We start from the raw sequence: 18353 nt of genomic DNA on the forward strand, positions 1-18353 counted from the left end.
AGAAGAGCGGGAGGTATGGACTATTTTGTTGCTGTCAAATATGTTCTTACTAATTTCAACTTTTGTAATCTCATGTGTTCATGTTTGTGAAGATTCCTGAGGACGAGCTAATTCTGAGTCAAGGCATACTTCCAAAGCATATCTCCAAGCAAGCCCCAAGGTCAGCTTACCAGTTGAAGCCAAGGGGCAAGGGTCCAAACCGGTACACTCCGGAAGATTATGTCAACCGAGGAAAGAAGGTTGTCACTGAGGAGGATGAGAGGCCGCCGCGGAGATCAGCTTTGTCGAGGATGAGGAACGACGAGCCGTTCTCTTCAGAGGAGGAGGAGCAGGAGGAGCAGCGGGGAGCAGCGGGGAAGCAGGCCACGGCAGCGGACGAAGAGGATGGCCATCCGGAAGCAGCCCGCGAGGACGGCACGTCGAGGACGCTACTAGGATGTGCTACGTGTTGTTCTGAACTCTATCTTCATAAGTATCGATTTATGAACCCTATGTCATTTCGAACCATGGTCTGTAATCCTACTTGTTGTTTGAATCTACGTGCTACAATGTGACCTATGAAGTGTTATATGTGTACGTCATGAAATTGCAACTTGTTATATGTGTAATGCTACTTGTTGGAGTTTGGTACGATTTTTCATGTTTTTAACACAAGTCAATGTGTGGCGCCCTCCACACTGGCGCCACACTGCACTGTGTGGCGCCCGTGGCATCGGCGCCACATATGCCAACTAATATAAACTTCTGGATCGAAAATATCCAGGGGCTCCGGACGATAAGTCCTTAGCCGTTTTCGCGAGCCTCTATGTGTGGCGCCCGTGGCATCGGCGCCACACAGGCTAGTGTGGCGCCCGTGGCATCGGCGCCACACTTTGAGCCTCGCAAAACGGCTAAGTCCCAGACGAATTATCTCACAATATGTTTTGGGCAATTACAAGTGCATGTGTGGCGCCGTTGGGAGGGGCGCCACACATGGTGCCACGTCGGATGGGCGCACTAGCTCAGCGGCGAGGGGGCCACGTCGGCTGGGACAGTGGCGCCGGCAGGAGGGGCGTCACATGGGCATGTGTGGCGCTCGTGGGAGGGACGCCACACAAAAGAGTTAGATTGGTGAAATAGTTTTACCGGAGAGTCAGTTCTGTGCTTTTCTTTTTCTTTTGGGTTATTTTTGTTCAAATCGCCCTGGTTGGACCCTTCAAACGACGTGGACCATCCAAGCTTACCGCACACGTTGTTTGCGTGGCGTGGCAGCGAGGGGTAGGTCAGGTGCGCTGGAGCGACGTGGTGCGCGTGGAGCCAGTGCTGACACGCCGGTGACGTCACCTCACTATCTGCTAATGATGGCATCATGTCTATCCTGTCCAAGCTATAAAAGGAGCGCAATTAACCTCCGCAATTAATCACTCCTATATCACGCCATCAGAAACTACCAAAGATAAAAAAAAAGTTTTTGGAGTGAAATTAATCCAGTCCAAATTTAGCACCCGCCTCTGTGCTGTCAATCCTGTCATCAATCAGTTAATTCCTGCTTTGGTAGCCATCACAAACTGACAGGATAATCTCATAAGGGCATGTACAGCGGCATCTAGTCAGCCGTCTGTAGCATGTACCACGTAGGAAATTTTATGACGTGGGGGAGAGAAAATGCAAAGCGGAACAGGTCGTCTGTTAAGGGCATGGCCAACGCTCCAAGCTGGACTACTTCCCCAGCCCTCCACGTAGGTTCGGATGGTCCTAAAATGCTCTTCCTACCGCTTGCAGAGTAAAGTAGTAGCCTGCAGAGGAGGCTGCCTCCTCCTAGCCAAACGCGAATCTTCCACTGTAAAGCAAGAGAAAATGATGCATGCGAGGGCCTCATGATAGAAACAGACAACCAGAAAAAGGGGAAAGGCTGAAAGGGTGGGTCTCAAGAGTTGCTGCCACCGTTGGAAGTTTATTTCATTGTGTAGCTGCTCCACGTACTTTTATTCATGAGGCATACACATACCACTGCCCCCATTGCTCATGCCCTAAGTTATCGACGGTCTAATCCCGTACCAATTGCTGCTTACCGACGACATTCCTACCGTTGTACTGGAAGCGTCGTATATCGTGGACCGATAGTGTCGCAGAACCGCTCCCTCTACAGACACCTGAAAAGACTGCCTCACTGTATAAACTGTCTGGAAGATTGTCTGTAGATGACTTGGAGAATGGCTACAGACGGAAGTTGTCTGAACCACTGTACATGCCCTAATCAGGTAAAAAAACAAACTGACATGATAATGAAAGGAGCGAAATAAGTTTTAAAAGATTCTAAATGAAAGGCTTGTGACGAGTGGCTAATTGCTCCTGTTTTAATTGGAGATATCTGGTTGCCGTATATGTATCGATATCTTATTTGGATCATAATCTCTTGATTGGAGTTTTGGAGGCAGGTTATTACTCCATACTACTCCGTTTGATAAAATAATGTGTATATTTTCTTTTGCAAAAGTCAAGGATATATTTGATCAAATTCTAAGAAAAAACAACTCCTGTCAAATCATTGTCATTAAATACATCATTATATATATTTTTATACAATATCTATGCAAAAGAGCCAGCTACTGCGCACCCACATCCAACTATTAGATCATCCTATAGAATACTACCGTAGGTTGACCTAACGGTGTTTAACTTGTCGTTATCTAAATTGACTGTCTTTTGTTCGAGATGACAAAAAATGCCTTCTTTTATCCGAATTGAGCAGCGGTGTGTTATTTTATCGTGTATAGTCAGAAAGGTTTTTTAAAAAATAATATGAAGGAACTATGAGTAATATTGGAAAGATGGCTTGTTTCTTATCTAGATGAAGGAAAATATGTACTATTTTCTGTCCAGTATAGTTAAAAAGATGCCTTGTTTTTTATCCAGACGGAGAAGCGTTAATGGACGGCTAACAATGTTTAGCTATCGCAGGTAGAAAATCCGCGCTATTGCATGTATATAGTACTATCATAGTTTTATATTGATCTAGTTTCTATAAGCTTGATCAATTTTTTTACGTACTCCGTAGTTTATCTTCTAAAGCTCAATAAATTATATGCCTTTTTTTATGAAAATTATGAGTTCCTATTTAGATATTGCTCGGAGGCAGATTAGCGTGATCATTAACTTGGATCGGTCGTTGACGCAGCGGACTACACGAGGAAGAAATTCAGAGAGGGATGTGGTGGCCCCACAGACGCATCTCACTGTGAGACGCTCACGAGTCAGAATGGTCACATGCACTTGACATCTGACTGGTTTCCACCTGTGTCTATTGATGAGAAACATATCTGATGTCGTATGGGTGTGCTTTGGTTCAACGTTTAAATAAGTATAAAATACTATATTTTGTTGTATATAATATAAGGGTGTGGACAAATGGTTCCCAAACTCCATGGAACCCTTTAGTTTGAAAAAATCGAAATCAATAGTTCAAAGTTTCAAAAATATCTGAAACCTATTCTATAGGTTTTCGATGATGTATAGTATCTTGCATTGAAATTTGGTACGCATGACTACTACATCTACAATTTTTTTTAAAGTAGAACTTTGAAATATGATTTAAAAATCAAAATAAAGAGCTAAATGGGGCTTGTCATCCATTTTGAGTTTCCAACTAGTATATATAATGACTAATCATAAGGCAACCTTTTGACAAATGTGAAGCAACAACAAAAAATTCTAAGAAACTCCAGAAGGACATATGTGCCCTTTGACCATTTGTGCGCGCCATACTTTTTTCCATATGTTTCGTGAGAAAAAAGTAATTTTCAGCTATAATGATGCTAGTAGAGGACAATCGTTTTAAATTTATAGGGGTGAAAGTGTTCAAATATATATCCAAAAGACTACGTCCTTTGATTCAACATTTATATGAACCATAATTTTGTAGACATTTTCTGATTTACGCTCTATATTTTGTGAGAAAAAAAATCAACAATAATGATGCTAGGAGTGGATCTAGTGGATGCAATATATTTGAAATGTGATGTGGTAAGTAAACAGAAATGAATATCCAAAATACTATGTAGGAGATTTGATTCAACATTTTGTGTACCATATTTTGTGGATGTTCGTATTTTCACTATTTGTTTTAAATGGAAAATAAATATCGACTATAATGATGTTGGGGGTGGACCTAGTGAAGAGAATCCGTTTTTAACTTGATAAAGCGTTTTCATATGAAAATACACATACATTTGGCAAACTGTTCTCTCAGTATGATCATTTTCTCTCAATTTGTATGTTGTACCTGAGTAGTGAAATTACCAATATTAAATACTATTTTTTCTTCAGAAAAGAGTAACATTTTGAGAGAATACTTCTTATAACCGTAAACTTGACATGAAACATAAAATATGAATAGCCTAAATTAAAATACCTCAATTTGTAAAGACACTTAAAATGAAGTGTAAATCGGTTCTGAAAGTGGTCTGGCATCTCAAACTTTCAAAGAAAATTATACAAAATCATTCATATAGAAAACACGATGAACTGATAGCATGGTGCTCCTTTTGGTGTATAACATGCCATGGGAAATTAGTTCATTTTTTGTGCCTTTTGGTGTATAACATACGCGATCAGATCGTGTTTTTTCCCATAATTTTATACTTTCTTCATGCTCATAAATTTATTGCACATTTTGTAGAACATCAAAACATGAAACCAACGTCCAAACTTGTACCTGCATATTTATGGTGGTTTTACATAGTTGAAGTCTTGGATAAAATGTTGTGAATAATCATGAAGGTGTGAGGGACATCGTGGAAGTACAACCAATACAAGTTTATCCAACAATATGATAATCTATCTTCGGAGAAAAACATAATAGGTATCTATTTGTTTCATGTATTTCTACAACCAACCCAAATAATCATATTTTGATGAAATTATGCACATTATAAAATCATATCATGTTTTACTCCTGAAAAAGCAAAAATAAATAAATACAACCCAAAGCCACTATCAAATACTAAAAGGGTAAGGTTGACGTTAAACAAATCTTAAAAATCATGTCTTGATATTGATGCTTTCATAATTTAGGGCTTGAAATTAGACTTGCCACCATAGTTCAAAACATAAGGCTCCGTTTATTCATATGTTTCTAAAGGACTCGTGTAGGATTGAAATCCAACGAAAATTTTGCTGTAGGAGTCGTTTGATTCATAGGACAATATCCCATAGGACGAAGTAACTCCATAGGAATATGGTATTGTAAATTTCATAGTAAATTAGACCTCATGGAAAATTCTATCACCACACTGAAAGAGAAATTTTCTTGCCATAGACATGACATCTCAATCCTACACATTCTCCATTCATACTATTTTCCTATCATATGAATCAAAGGAGAAGGGAGTCTTCTATAGTATCCATTGAAGCATATAACGTCTATAAGATCCTTAGAGAGAGTGAATTGGTGTTTTAATTCCCACCTAGAGAATCCTCGTATGCATTACTACTATACTAGATCATAAAGGTGCGCGTTGCCGCGCCCGCCCATCTTAAGGAAAATGGCTGAAAGATGTCGAACGGTGAAAATATTTGATGAACAACTTAACATACAACGCCATGACAGAGATGATAGAGCATATTTAAAAAAATTATAACTGATTTACTTATCTAAATACTTTATTTTAACATTTTATAATATCACTAATTATATTGTGCTAGAAGAGTGCTATATTTGGAAATACCTTACTTCTTAGAATTACATCACTTTAAACATATGGAATGAATCACAGAATCAATGATTCTAAGCAAACTCATGGAATGGCGGTAGAGAGAATTTTTTAATAAACAACAACAGCTGAATAGATGAGCCAATCAACTATTATTTGGCATTTGATCTTTGCAACTACCTTCACAATTCGAAGGAGGCTCGATTGCATACATTATTATTTAGAGAAAAACCCATTGCAATAGGTAAATCGGATCTAAAATAGCTTAGTGTACTCCCATCAAATAAAAAATCGTGCCACTCCTTTACATGCGTATTTTTTCCAACCTCAAATGGGACCTAGCATGCATGGATAAAAATGATGCACACCATCGGGAGAATTATATGTTTATAAATTCAAGAAGACAGCGATCTATTTAACGTTAATCCTAAAAAGACAGTAGTACTACAGAACACAACAAATAAAACATCCCTAAGAAGTTTGTTCTTGGTGACTTTGAATATGCTCACACACAATTAATCAATGGCATGCACCCTGCAGTAGTGGTATTGCTCTATGAAACTTCCCAAATCTATTCTTTAAGCTCTCAATCTATGGTTCAAACAGCTACTCATCATCAACATAAACTATATATCACCTCCACATGAAACACAGTAGAGCCAAAAAAACTCTGCCTATTGTTGGCAGCAAAGCCTAGACATCACCTGAAACATGGAAACAAGATGTTGTGGAAAACTTAACATGGCTGCAAAATGGTTATATGTAGTAATTAGCTATGCAGAATCATGGCTAGTACACCTGGGGCATGCTAAAGTAGTTAATATTACAAATTAGTACTTAAATATATGTATGCGCGGAAGTGTTCTAATTTCAGTATTTCACCAGTTCTGAACAAGGGAAACAATCTTAGAAAAATGGCTAAAAGGTAACCACGGACTATACATGCGACGCAGGACAATATAGAACCATATTGTTCAGAAGCAAACATTCAATCACACAATACTAAAATATAGTAGGTCTTATCTCTTATGGATAAATTACCCTGAATGTGAAAAAAAGAAAATCGTGTATTCCTAGTTAATTAGTCTTCTCTAAGCATAGGGGAAAGTAATGACTTCTTAATATCTTTCAATCCATTGGTTCCTTGAGTTCATGCAGAAATATTTTTACTACAATCATTATAATCCTAAAAGTTTAAAATTGTAGAATTGTGTGTCTTTCTTGGGATCCAAAGGTTACATTATAACATTTATCCTTATGCAGAATGATAAACAAACCTGGAGTATTGCTTGGAATTTAATAGCCACAACAAAGTGAGCGTCCACTTAAGTTAAGAGAAGACAAGCATCTACACTTTAAGCTTATCAGAAACTCTGGGCATGCTACTACTCACCTCACAAACTAAAAGGGAAAAATATTGATGGATTAAAAGTATACCTGAGCAGGAAAAGCGAAGAAGAGCACTGATGTTGCTGCACTAGGTTCCCATTTGTAATTGGCACTATCTGCAAATTGCGTGAGGCTTCACGAGAAGAATTGATTTACCGACTGTGATATCCAGTCAAACACTAAAGGGTTGTGTTATCTACTAATGTCAAGGGGAAAAAAATTCATCGGCCATGAAAGGTAAACAAGAACTCCACTGTTCGATCAGGACCAATTCCAAGGATTGTTGCTTCGTAACGAATTTTCTTGGCCAGATTTCATACTGGATGTTAACTGTTTCCTGTTAGTTATGAATAAACAAGATATGTCAACAGATAAATTGAATTTTACATTTTTGGATGCAAACTTAGTGCATGAATCAATTTCCGCTAGTGTCTTCTCTCCAGCGGAAAGGTACAAAATATTAGCACTTCAAAAATTTAAAAACAGAGGAGGAAAATGAATTGTTCAGGAGCGCTGCAAAGGGACTCACCAACTGCAAACCATGGCCTGGTCTGGATTTGATGGGCGTTCTTATAAATCAACGGAAGTTCTTCATGTGGCTTAGTGGTCCTCTGTGCAGAGTTCCATCGGACCTTGAGACTTGAGAGCACGGGCATCCTGGCGGCAAGCTGGTTTTCCTCCCGCATGAACTACCTCGCTTCCATTGATGGCCTTCCTTCCACTCTGTTGTTGTCACATGCCACAATGAACATCACACATGTTTGACTTTACAACACCCTCATGTTTCTGTTTCCACAATCTCCTATCAATTTTTTTTTGAAGGAACAATCTCCTATCAAATTAATTCACTACCGAACTGAGTAAACTCAAAACCCATAATTCTCAACAATTATTACAGTCGTGACCAGTGATTTACTGTCGATAGTTCGATTCATCATGGCCATGACAGGGGATTCGATTTGGCACTTCAATTGTGTCAACTTTCCTTGAAGGCATGGAGCACAAAGTGACCGGATCTATCCATGCTGCCCCCTCACCCTGCATCCAGAGCCAAGAGAAATCAACATAAGAAGGGTTGAAGATCAGACTCGGGAGACAAATCGAGGTAGGGAACAACACAATAAGAATCGAGAGGCCGCATAACCTTGGGAGCCTCACGCCAATCCAGCACCACCACCGAAAAATCAACCCTAGGAAAAAGTCCATGGATTCCAAAGAGATGGTGCACGGATGATATAGAGGAACAAAAAGACGCGATGTAACGCACCTCCACTCGCAGAAGGCAGATGGGCAGCTCGGTCGGCCATTAGAGAGGACGGCATGGTCTAGGCCACGAAAATCTGCTCGCCGAGCGGCAGCCCATCGCCAAATCAATAAATTAGCCTGTTTCACAAGAAAGCCCCCGACTCAATCTTCGGAGTAGCAGCCCAGTGATACGTCTCCAACGTATCGATAATTTCTTATGTTCCATGCCACTTTATTGATGATACATACATGTTTTATGCATACTTTATGTCATATTTATGCATTTTTCGGCACTAACCTATTAACGAGATGCCGAAGAGTCAGTTGTTGTTTTCTGCTGTTTTTGGTTTCAGAAATCGTAGTAAGGAAATATTCTCGGAATTGGACGAAATCAACGCCCAGGATCTTATTTTTCCACGAAGCTTCCAGAAGTCCGGAGAGGAAACGAAGTGGGGCGACGAGGCGGCGACACGCCAGGGCGGCGCGGCCCAAGCCCTGGCCGCGCGGCCCTGTTGTGTGGGCCCCTCGCGTCGCCCCTAAACCTACCTCCTCCGCCTATTTAAGCCTTCGTCGATAATAACTCCAGTACCGAGAGCCACGATACGGAAAACCTTCCAGACGCCGCCGCCGCCAATCCCATCTCGGGGGATTCAGGAGATCGCCTCTGGCACCCTGCCGGAGAGGGGAATCATCTCCCGGAGGACTCTTCACCGCCATGGTCGCCTCCGGAGTGATGAGTGAGTAGTTCACCCCTGGACTATGGGTCCATAGCAGTAGCTAGATGGTCGCCTTCTCCTAATTGTGCTATCATTGTCGGATCTTGTGAGCTGCCTAAACATGATCAAGATCATCTATCTGTAATGCTATATGTTGTGTTTATTGGGATCCGATGAATAAGTGAATGTTATGTTATGTTGATTATCAATATCATCTATGTGTTGTTTATGATCTTGCATGCTCTCCGTTGCTAGTAGAGGCTCTGGCCAAGTTGATACTTGTAACTCCAAGAGGGAGTATTTATGCTCGATAGTGGGTTCATGTCTACATTAAATCTGGGGGAGTGACAGAAACCTCTAAGGTTGTGGATGTGCTGTTGCCACTAGGGATAAAACATCAATGCTATGTCCAAGGATATATTTTTTGATTACATTACGCACCATACTTAATGCAATTGTCTGTTGTTTGCAACTTAATACTGGAGGGGGTTCGGATGATAACCTGAAGATGGACTTTTTAGGCATAGATGCATGCTGGATAGCGGTCTATGTACTTTGTCGTAATGCCCAATTAAATCTCACAATACTCATCATAACATGTATGTGCATGGTCATGCCCTCTTTATTTGTCAATTGCCCAACTATAATTTGTTCACCCAACATGCTTATTCTTATGGGAGAGACGCCTCTAGTGAACTGTGGACCCCGGTCCATTCTTAACATCGAATACAATCAACTGCAATACTCGTTCTACTGTTCTCTGCAAACAATCATCATCCACACTATACATCTAATCCTTTGTTACAACAAGCCGGTGAGATTGACAACCTCACTGTTACGTTGGGACAAAGTACTTTGGTTGTGTTGTGCAGGTTCCACGTTGGCGCCGGAATCCCTGGTGTTGCGCCGCACTACACTCCACCGCCATCAACCTTCAACGTGCTTCTTGGCTCCTACTGGTTCGATAAACCTTGGTTTCTTACTGAGGGAAACTTGCCGCTGTACGCATCACACCTTCCTCTTGGGGTTCCCAACGGACGCGTGCTGTACGCGTAACAAGCATCAAATTTCTGGCGTCGTTGCCAGGGAACTCAAGACACGCTGCAAGGGGAGTCTCCACCTCCAATCTCTTTACTTTGTTTTTGTCTTGCTTTATTTTATTTACTACTTTGTTTGCTGCATTATATCAAAAAAATTAGTTGCTAGTTTTACTTTACTTGCTATCTTGTTTGCTATATTAAAAACACACAAAAAAATTAGTTACTTGCATTTACTCTATCTAGTTTGCTTTATTTACTGTTGCTAAAATGGGTACTCCTGAAAATACTAAGTTGTGTGACTTCACAACCACAAATAATAATGATTTCTTATGCACACCTATTGCTCCACCTGCTACTACAGATGAATTCTTTGAAATTAAACCTGCTTTACTGAATCTTGTTATGAGAGAGCAATTTTCTGGTGATAGTTCTGATGATGCTGCTGCCCATCTCAATAATTTTGTTGAACTATGTGAAATGCAAAAGCATAAGGATGTAGATGGTGACATTATAAAATTAAAATTGTTTCCTTTCTCATTAAGAGAAAGAGCTAAAGATTGGTTGCTATCTCTGCCTAATAATAGTATTGATTCATGGACTAAATGCAAGGATGCTTTTATTGGTAGATATTATCCTCCTACTAAAATTATATCTTTGAGAAGTAGCATAATGAATTTTAAACAATTGGATAATGAGCATGTTGCCCAAGCTTGGGAAAGAATGAAATCTTTGGTTAAAAATTGCCCAACCCATGGACTGACTACTTGGATGATCATCCAAACCTTTTATGCAGGACTGAATTTTTCTTCGCGGAACCTATTGGATTCAGCTGCTGGAGGTACCTTTATGTCCATCACTCTAGGCGACGCAACAAAGTTTCTTGATAATATGATGATTAATTACTCTGAATGGCACACGGAAAGAGCTCCACAAGGTAAGAAGGTAAATTCTGTTGAAGAAACCTCTTCCTTGAGTGATAAGATTGATGCTATTATGTCTATGCTTGTGAATGGTAGGACAAATGTTGATCCTAATAATGTTCCATTAGCTTCATTGGTTGCCCAAGAAGAACATGTTGATGTGAACTTCATTAAAAATAATAATTTCAACAACAATGCTTACCGGAACAATTCTAGTAACAACTATAGGCCATATCCTTATAATAATGGCAACGGCTATGGTAATTCTTATGGGAATTATTACAACAATAATAGGAATACACCCCCTGGACTTGAAGCCATGCTTAAAGAATTTATTAGTACACAAACTGCTTTTAACAAATCTGTTGAAGACAAGCTTGGGAAAATTGATATACTTGCTTCTAAAGTCGATAGTCTTGCTACTGATGTTGATCTCTTGAAATCGAAAGTTATTCCTAATGAAAATAATGAAATTAAGTCATTTACTACAGAAAATGCCATCCAAGTTAGAATTAATGAGAATATAAGATTGATGGCCGAATTGCGTGCTAGGTGGGAAAAAGAAGAAAATGCTAAAGAAGATAATATATCTAAAGTTTGGACTATTACCACCACTAGTAATGCTAATTCTCCACATGTTGCTGCACCTCCTACTATTAATGGTAAAATAATTGGTGTTGGCAATGTTTCCACTTCTAATGCAAAGCGTGAAAAACTGCCTGAAACTGCTAAAGCTACGAAATACTCGTGATAAAACTGCTAATTTTTTTTTCAACATTGGGGACAATGATCCCATTGCTTTAGATTATAATGGTTTGGATTTTGAAGATTGTCACATCTCTGAAGTTATAAAGTTCTTACAAAAACTTGCTAAGAGTTCTAATGCTAGTGCTATAAATTTGGCCTTTACGAAACATAATACAAATGCTCTCATAAAAGCTAGAGAAGAGAAATTAAATCGTGAAGCTTCTATTCCTAGGAAGTTAGAGGATGGTTGGGAGCCCATCATTAAGATGAAGGTCAATGACTTTGATTGTAATGCTTTATGTGATCTTGGTGCAAGTATTTCCGTTATGCCTAGAAAGATCTATAATATGCTTGACTTGCCACCATTGAAAAATTGTTATTTGGATGTTAATCTTGCTGATAATTCTACAAAGAAACCTTTGGGGAGAGTTGATAATGTTTGTATTACGATTAACAATAACCTTGTCCCCGTTGATTTTTTTGTCTTGGATACTGAATGCAATGCATCTTATCCCATTATATTGGGAAGACCTTTTCTTCGAACTGTTGGTGCTATTATTGATATGAAGGAAGGTAATATTAAATATCAATTTCCTCTCAAGAAAGGTATGGAACACTTCCCTAGAAAGAGAATGAAGTTACCTTTTGATTCTATCATTAGAACAAATTATGATGTTGATGCTTCGTCTCTTGATCATACTTGATACACACTTTCTGCGCCTAGCTGAAAGGCGTTAAAGAAAAGCGCTTGTGAGAGACAACCCATGATTTTACTACTGCACTTTTGTTTTATATTTGAGTCTTGGAAGTTGTTACTACTGTAGCAACCTCTCCTTATCTTAGTTTTGTTGCATTGTTGTGCCAAGTAAAGTCTTTGATAGTAAGGTTCATACTAGATTTGGATTACTGCGCAGAAACAGATTTCTTGATGTCACGAATCTGGGCCTAATTCTCTGTAGGTAACTCAGAAAATTATGCCAATTTACGTGAGTGATCCTCAGATATTTACGCAACTTTCATTGAATTTGAGCATTTTCATTTGAGCAAGTATGGTACCTCTTAGAAATTCATCTTTACGGACTGTTCTGTTTTGACAGATTCTGCCTTTTATTTCGCATTGCCTGTTTTGCTATGCTTGATGGATTTTTCTATTCCATTAACTTTCAGTAGCTTTGTGCAATGTCCAGAAGTGTTAAGAATGATTATGTCACCTCTGAACATGTGAATTTTGATTGTGCACTAACCCTCTAATGAGTTGTTTTGAGTTTGGTGTGGAGGATGTTTTCAAGGATCAAGAGAGGAAAATGATACAATATGATCAAGAAGAGTGAAAGCTCTAAGCTTGGGGATGCCCCGGTGGTTCACCCCTGCATATTTCAAGAATACTCAAGCGTCTAAGTTTGGGGATGCCCAAGGCATCCCCTTCTTCATCGACAACATTATCAGGTTCCTCTAGTGAAACTATATTTTTATTCCGTCACATCTTATGTACTTTGCTTGGAGCGTCTGTTTGTTTTCGTTTTTGTTTTGTTTGAATAAAATGGATCCTAGCATTCATTGTGTGGGAGAGAGACACGCTCCGCTGTTGCATATGGACAAATATGTCCTTAGGCTTTACTCATAATGTTCATGGCAAAGGTTGAATCTTCTTCGTTAAATTATTATATGGTTGGAAACGGGAAATGCTACATGTAGTAATTGGTAGAATGTCTTGAATAATTTGATACTAGGCAATTGTTGTGCTCATGTTTAAGCTCTTGCATCATATACTTTGCACATATTAATGAAGAAATACATAGAGCTTGCTAAAATTTGGTTTGCATAATTGGTCTTTCTAAGGTCTAGATAATTTCTAGTAAGGGTCGAACAACAAGGAAGACGGTATAGAGTCTTATAATGCTTACAATATGTCTTTTATGTGAGTTTTGCTGTACCGGTTCATACTTGTGTTTGTTTCAAATAACCTTGCTAGTCTAAACCTTGTATCGAGAGGGAATACTTCTCATGCATCCAAAATCCTTGAGCCAAACACTATGCCATTTGTGTCCACCATACCTACCTACTACATGGTATTTCTCCGCCATTCCAAAGTAAATTGCTTGAGTGCTACCTTTAAAATTTCTATTCTCTATCTTTGCAATATATAGCTCATGGGACAAATAGCCTAAAAACTATTGTGGTATTGAATATGTACTTATGCATTTTATTTCTTATAAGTTGCTTGTTGAGCGATAACCATGTTCCTGGGGACGCCATCAACTACTCTTTGTTGAATATCATGTGAGTTGCTATGCATGTCTGTCTTGTCTGAAGTAAGGGCGATTTACCATGAGTTGAATGGTTTGAGCATGCATACTGTTAGAGAAGAACATTTGGGCCGCTAACTAAAGCCATGATCCATGGTGGAAGTTTCAGTTTTGGAAAAATATCCACAATCTCATATGAGAAAATTAATTGTTGTTGAATGCTTAAGCATTAAAGAGGAGTCCATTATCTGTTGTCTATGTTGTCCCGGTATGGATGTCTAAGTTGAGAATAATCAAAAGCGAGAAATCCAATGCGAGCTTTCTCCTTAGACCTTTGTACAGGCGGCATAGAGGTACCCCTTTGTGACACTTGGTTAAAACATATGTATTACGGTGATAATCCAGGTAATCCGAGCTAATTAGGACAAGGTGCGGGCACTATTAGTATACTATGCATGAGGCTTGCAACTTGTAGGATATAATTTACATGATGCATATGCTTTATTACTACCGTTGACAAAATTGTTTCTTGTTTTCAAAACCAAAGCTCTAGCACAAATATAGCAATCGATGCTTCCCTCTGCGAAGGGCCTTTCTTCTACTTTTATGTTGAGTCAGTTCACCTATTTCTCTCCATCTCAAGAAGCAAATACTTGTGTGAACTGTGCATTAATTCCTACATAATTGCATATTGCACTTATTATATTACTTTATGTTGACAATATCCATGAGATATACATGCTACAAGTTGAAAGCAACCGCTGAAACTTAATCTTCCTTTGTGTTGCTTCAATACCTTTACTTTGAATTTATTGCTTTATGAGTTAACTCTTATGCAAGACTTATTGATGCTTGTCTTGAAAGTACTATTCATGCAAAGTCTTTGCTATATGATTCAATTGTTTACTCATTACATTTACCATTGTCTTGGATCGCTGCATTCATTACATGTGCTTACAATAGTATGATCAAGATTATGATGGCATATCACTTCAGAAATTATCTTTGTTATCGTTTACCTACTCGTGATGAGCAGGAACTAAGCTTGGGGATGCTGATACGTCTCCAACGTATCGATAATTTCTTATGTTCCATGCCACTTTATTGATGATACCTACATGTTTTATGCATACTTTATGTCATATTTATGCATTTTCCGACACTAACCTATTAACGAGATGCCGAAGATCCAGTTGCTGTTTTCTGCTGTTTTTGGTTTCAGAAATCCTAGTAAGGAAATATTCTCGGAATTGGACGAAATCAACGCCCAAGATCTTATTTTTCCACGAAACTTCCAGAAGTCCGGAGAGGAAACGAAGTGGGGCGACGAGGCGGCGACACGCCAGGGCGGCGCGGCCCAAGCCCTGGCCGCGCGGCCCTGTTGTGTGGGCCCCTCGCGTCGCCCCTAAAGCTACCTCCTCCGCCTATTTAAGCCTTCGTCGATAATAACTCCAGTACCGACAGCCACGATACGGAAAACTTTCCAGAGACGCCGCCGCCGCCGCCAATCCCATCTCGGGGGATTCAGGAGATCGCCTCCGGCACCCTGCTGGAGAGGGGAATCATCTCCCGGAGTACTCTTCACCGCCATGGTCGCCTCCGGAGTGATGAGTGAGTAGTTCACCCCTGGACTATGGGTCCATAGCAGTAGCTAGATGGTCGTCTTCTCCTAATTGTGTTATCATTGTCGGATCTTGTGAGCTGCCTAAACGTGATCAAGATCATCTATCTGTAATACTATATGTTGTGTTTGTTGGGATCCGATGAATAAGTGAATGCTATGTTATGTTGATTATCAATATCATCTATGTGTTGTTTATGATCTTGCATGCTCTCCGTTGCTAGTAGAGGCTTTGGCGAAGTTGATACTTGTAACTCCAAGAGGGAGTATTTATGCTCGATAGTGGGTTCATGTCTCCATTAAATCTGGGGGAGTGACAGAAACCTCTAAGGTTGTGGATGTGCTGTTGCCACTAGGGATAAAACATCAATGCTATGTCCAAGGATATATTTGTTGATTACATTACGCACCATACTTAATGCAATTGTCTGTTGTTTGCAACTTAATACTGGAGGGGGGTCGGATGATAACCTGAAGGTGGACTTTTTAGGCATAGATGCATGCTGGATAGCGGTCTATGTACTTTGTCGTAATGCCCAATTAAATCTCACAATACTCATCATAACATGTATGTGCATGGTCATGCCCTCTTTATTTGTCAATTGCCCAACTGTAATTTGTTCACCCAACATGCTTATTCTTATGGGAGAGACGCCTCTAGTGAACTGTGTACCCCGGTCCATTCTTAACATCGAATACAATCAACTGCAATACTCGTTCTACTGTTCTCTGCAAACAATCATCATCCACACTATACATCTAATCCTTTGTTACAGCAAGCCGGTGAGATTGATAACCTCACTGTTACGTTGGGACAAAGTACTTTGGTTGTGTTGTGCAGGTTCCACGTTGGCGCCGGAATCCCTGGTGTTGCGCCGCACTACACTCCGCCGCCATCAACCTTCAACGTGCTTCTTGGCTCCTACTGGTTCGATAAACCTTGGTTTCTTACTGAGGGAAACTTGCCGCTGTACGCATCACACCTTCCTCTTGGGTTCCCAACGGACGCGTGCTGTACGCGTAACAAGCATCACCCAGCAACGAACACTGGAGCCCTCACAGCGACCAACGAAACAAAAATAATCTCCCTAACAACATTTCGGGGCTAAGTAACGCCCTCCACCGTTAGATGGGTTGATCGGACGGTTTAGGCTTCCAAATCGCTGTGGTGGCTCCTAGTTAGCCCCATCTTACTGTTAGAAAGAAAAATAATCTCCCTAACAACGTTTCGGTGCTAAGTAACGCCCTCTACCGTTAGATGGGTTGATCGGACGGTTTAGGCTTCCAAATCGCTATGGTGGCTCCTAGTTAGCTCCATCTTACTGTTACTTAATAACATGAACTCACTAGTCCAAATAAACGCTTAAAAAGCATCATAAAGTCATCGACACCACAAAATAATTTACAAGCATTGGGTTCATGTGCACCCTAAAATTTCTGATCACAATCGCTATATATTTATGTGTAATAACTAGTTCTCCTAATGAATAATAAGGATGTACCGTGTGCTTAGTAAAGTGGAACTAGTTGCTATTTTTTCGGTAACTTTCATGTTAATTTTAAAGCTCAGGAATGTGTGACATATGCACATGCAAGTCATCATATAATCAGTAAATTAACTGAAAGGTTGTATAATGAAAAGAAAAGTATAATTATAAGATTTAACTAAAAGGTCCACTTCCACTTCACTCACGCCATTTCCTTAAACTGATAGTATCTAACACTCGTGCATCCACACATGGCAAAAATAACCTAGGTTTGAAAGACGCGACAATCTATGCACATATTTAAACATGTTGTGCAAACCATCTTATGTTGAGTGCTTCGTCCTGCCACTTTATCCATGTCCTATCTTGCTCGCGAATCCAATGACTTTTCGCACGGACCATTTTAATTAATTGATGGTAGCTAGTTACCCTTAAGAATAACGATGCCACATGTGCTCGGCGAAGTGAAGAAAATTAACTTTTTATAGTTTCAACTATATATAGCTTAACACTCACAAGTTTGTGACACATGCATATACAAATCATCATAAAGTTCTTAAACTAATTGAGAATTTTACATAATAGGATTTCACGGGCATTAAACGACTTATCACGAGAGCATTTTTAGTTCATGAGTAATAACTCATTTCCCTCTTGGATAATAGCAATGCCCCCGTGTTCGAGAAGGTAAGAAAATTACTAATTTTGTCGGTTTGTCCCATAGAAAACTTATAGCTGACAAGTTTGCAACTTATGCAAATCTATGGCATCATAAAGTCTTTAACTACAAATAGTTCACGTGTACCCATTGACTTCTCACTAAATTTGGTTTAGTTGATGAGTAATAACTAGTTGCCCTCGTGAATAATAACAATGACACATGCTTAAGAAGCGAAACAAACAATTATTTTTATCGGTTTCATCCATAAAAACCTTAATGCTTGCGATATATGTATGTCTGGCGCATCACAAATCATCTAAATTATGGATAGCTTACAAGCACCAGCTTTTGGTGCACCCATCAACTTCTTGCTAAAGTTGTTTGAGTTAATGAGTAATTACCAATTGCCCCCGTGAAGAATAACGATGCCCCTGTCAAGGCAAGTGCAGTGAATTACTTTACTTTTGTCGGTTTCAGCCAACACAAAAACCTAACTATCCATGTGCATATCCAGAGCATCACAAAGTTCCTAAATTAATTGGATAGTTCACAAGCATATGATTCACAAACACCCAAAGATCTCCCACCGAA

The sequence above is a fragment of the Lolium perenne genome, chromosome 3 (genome assembly GCF_019359855.2).
Source record: "Lolium perenne isolate Kyuss_39 chromosome 3, Kyuss_2.0, whole genome shotgun sequence".
NCBI classification, from domain to species: domain Eukaryota; kingdom Viridiplantae; phylum Streptophyta; class Magnoliopsida; order Poales; family Poaceae; genus Lolium; species Lolium perenne.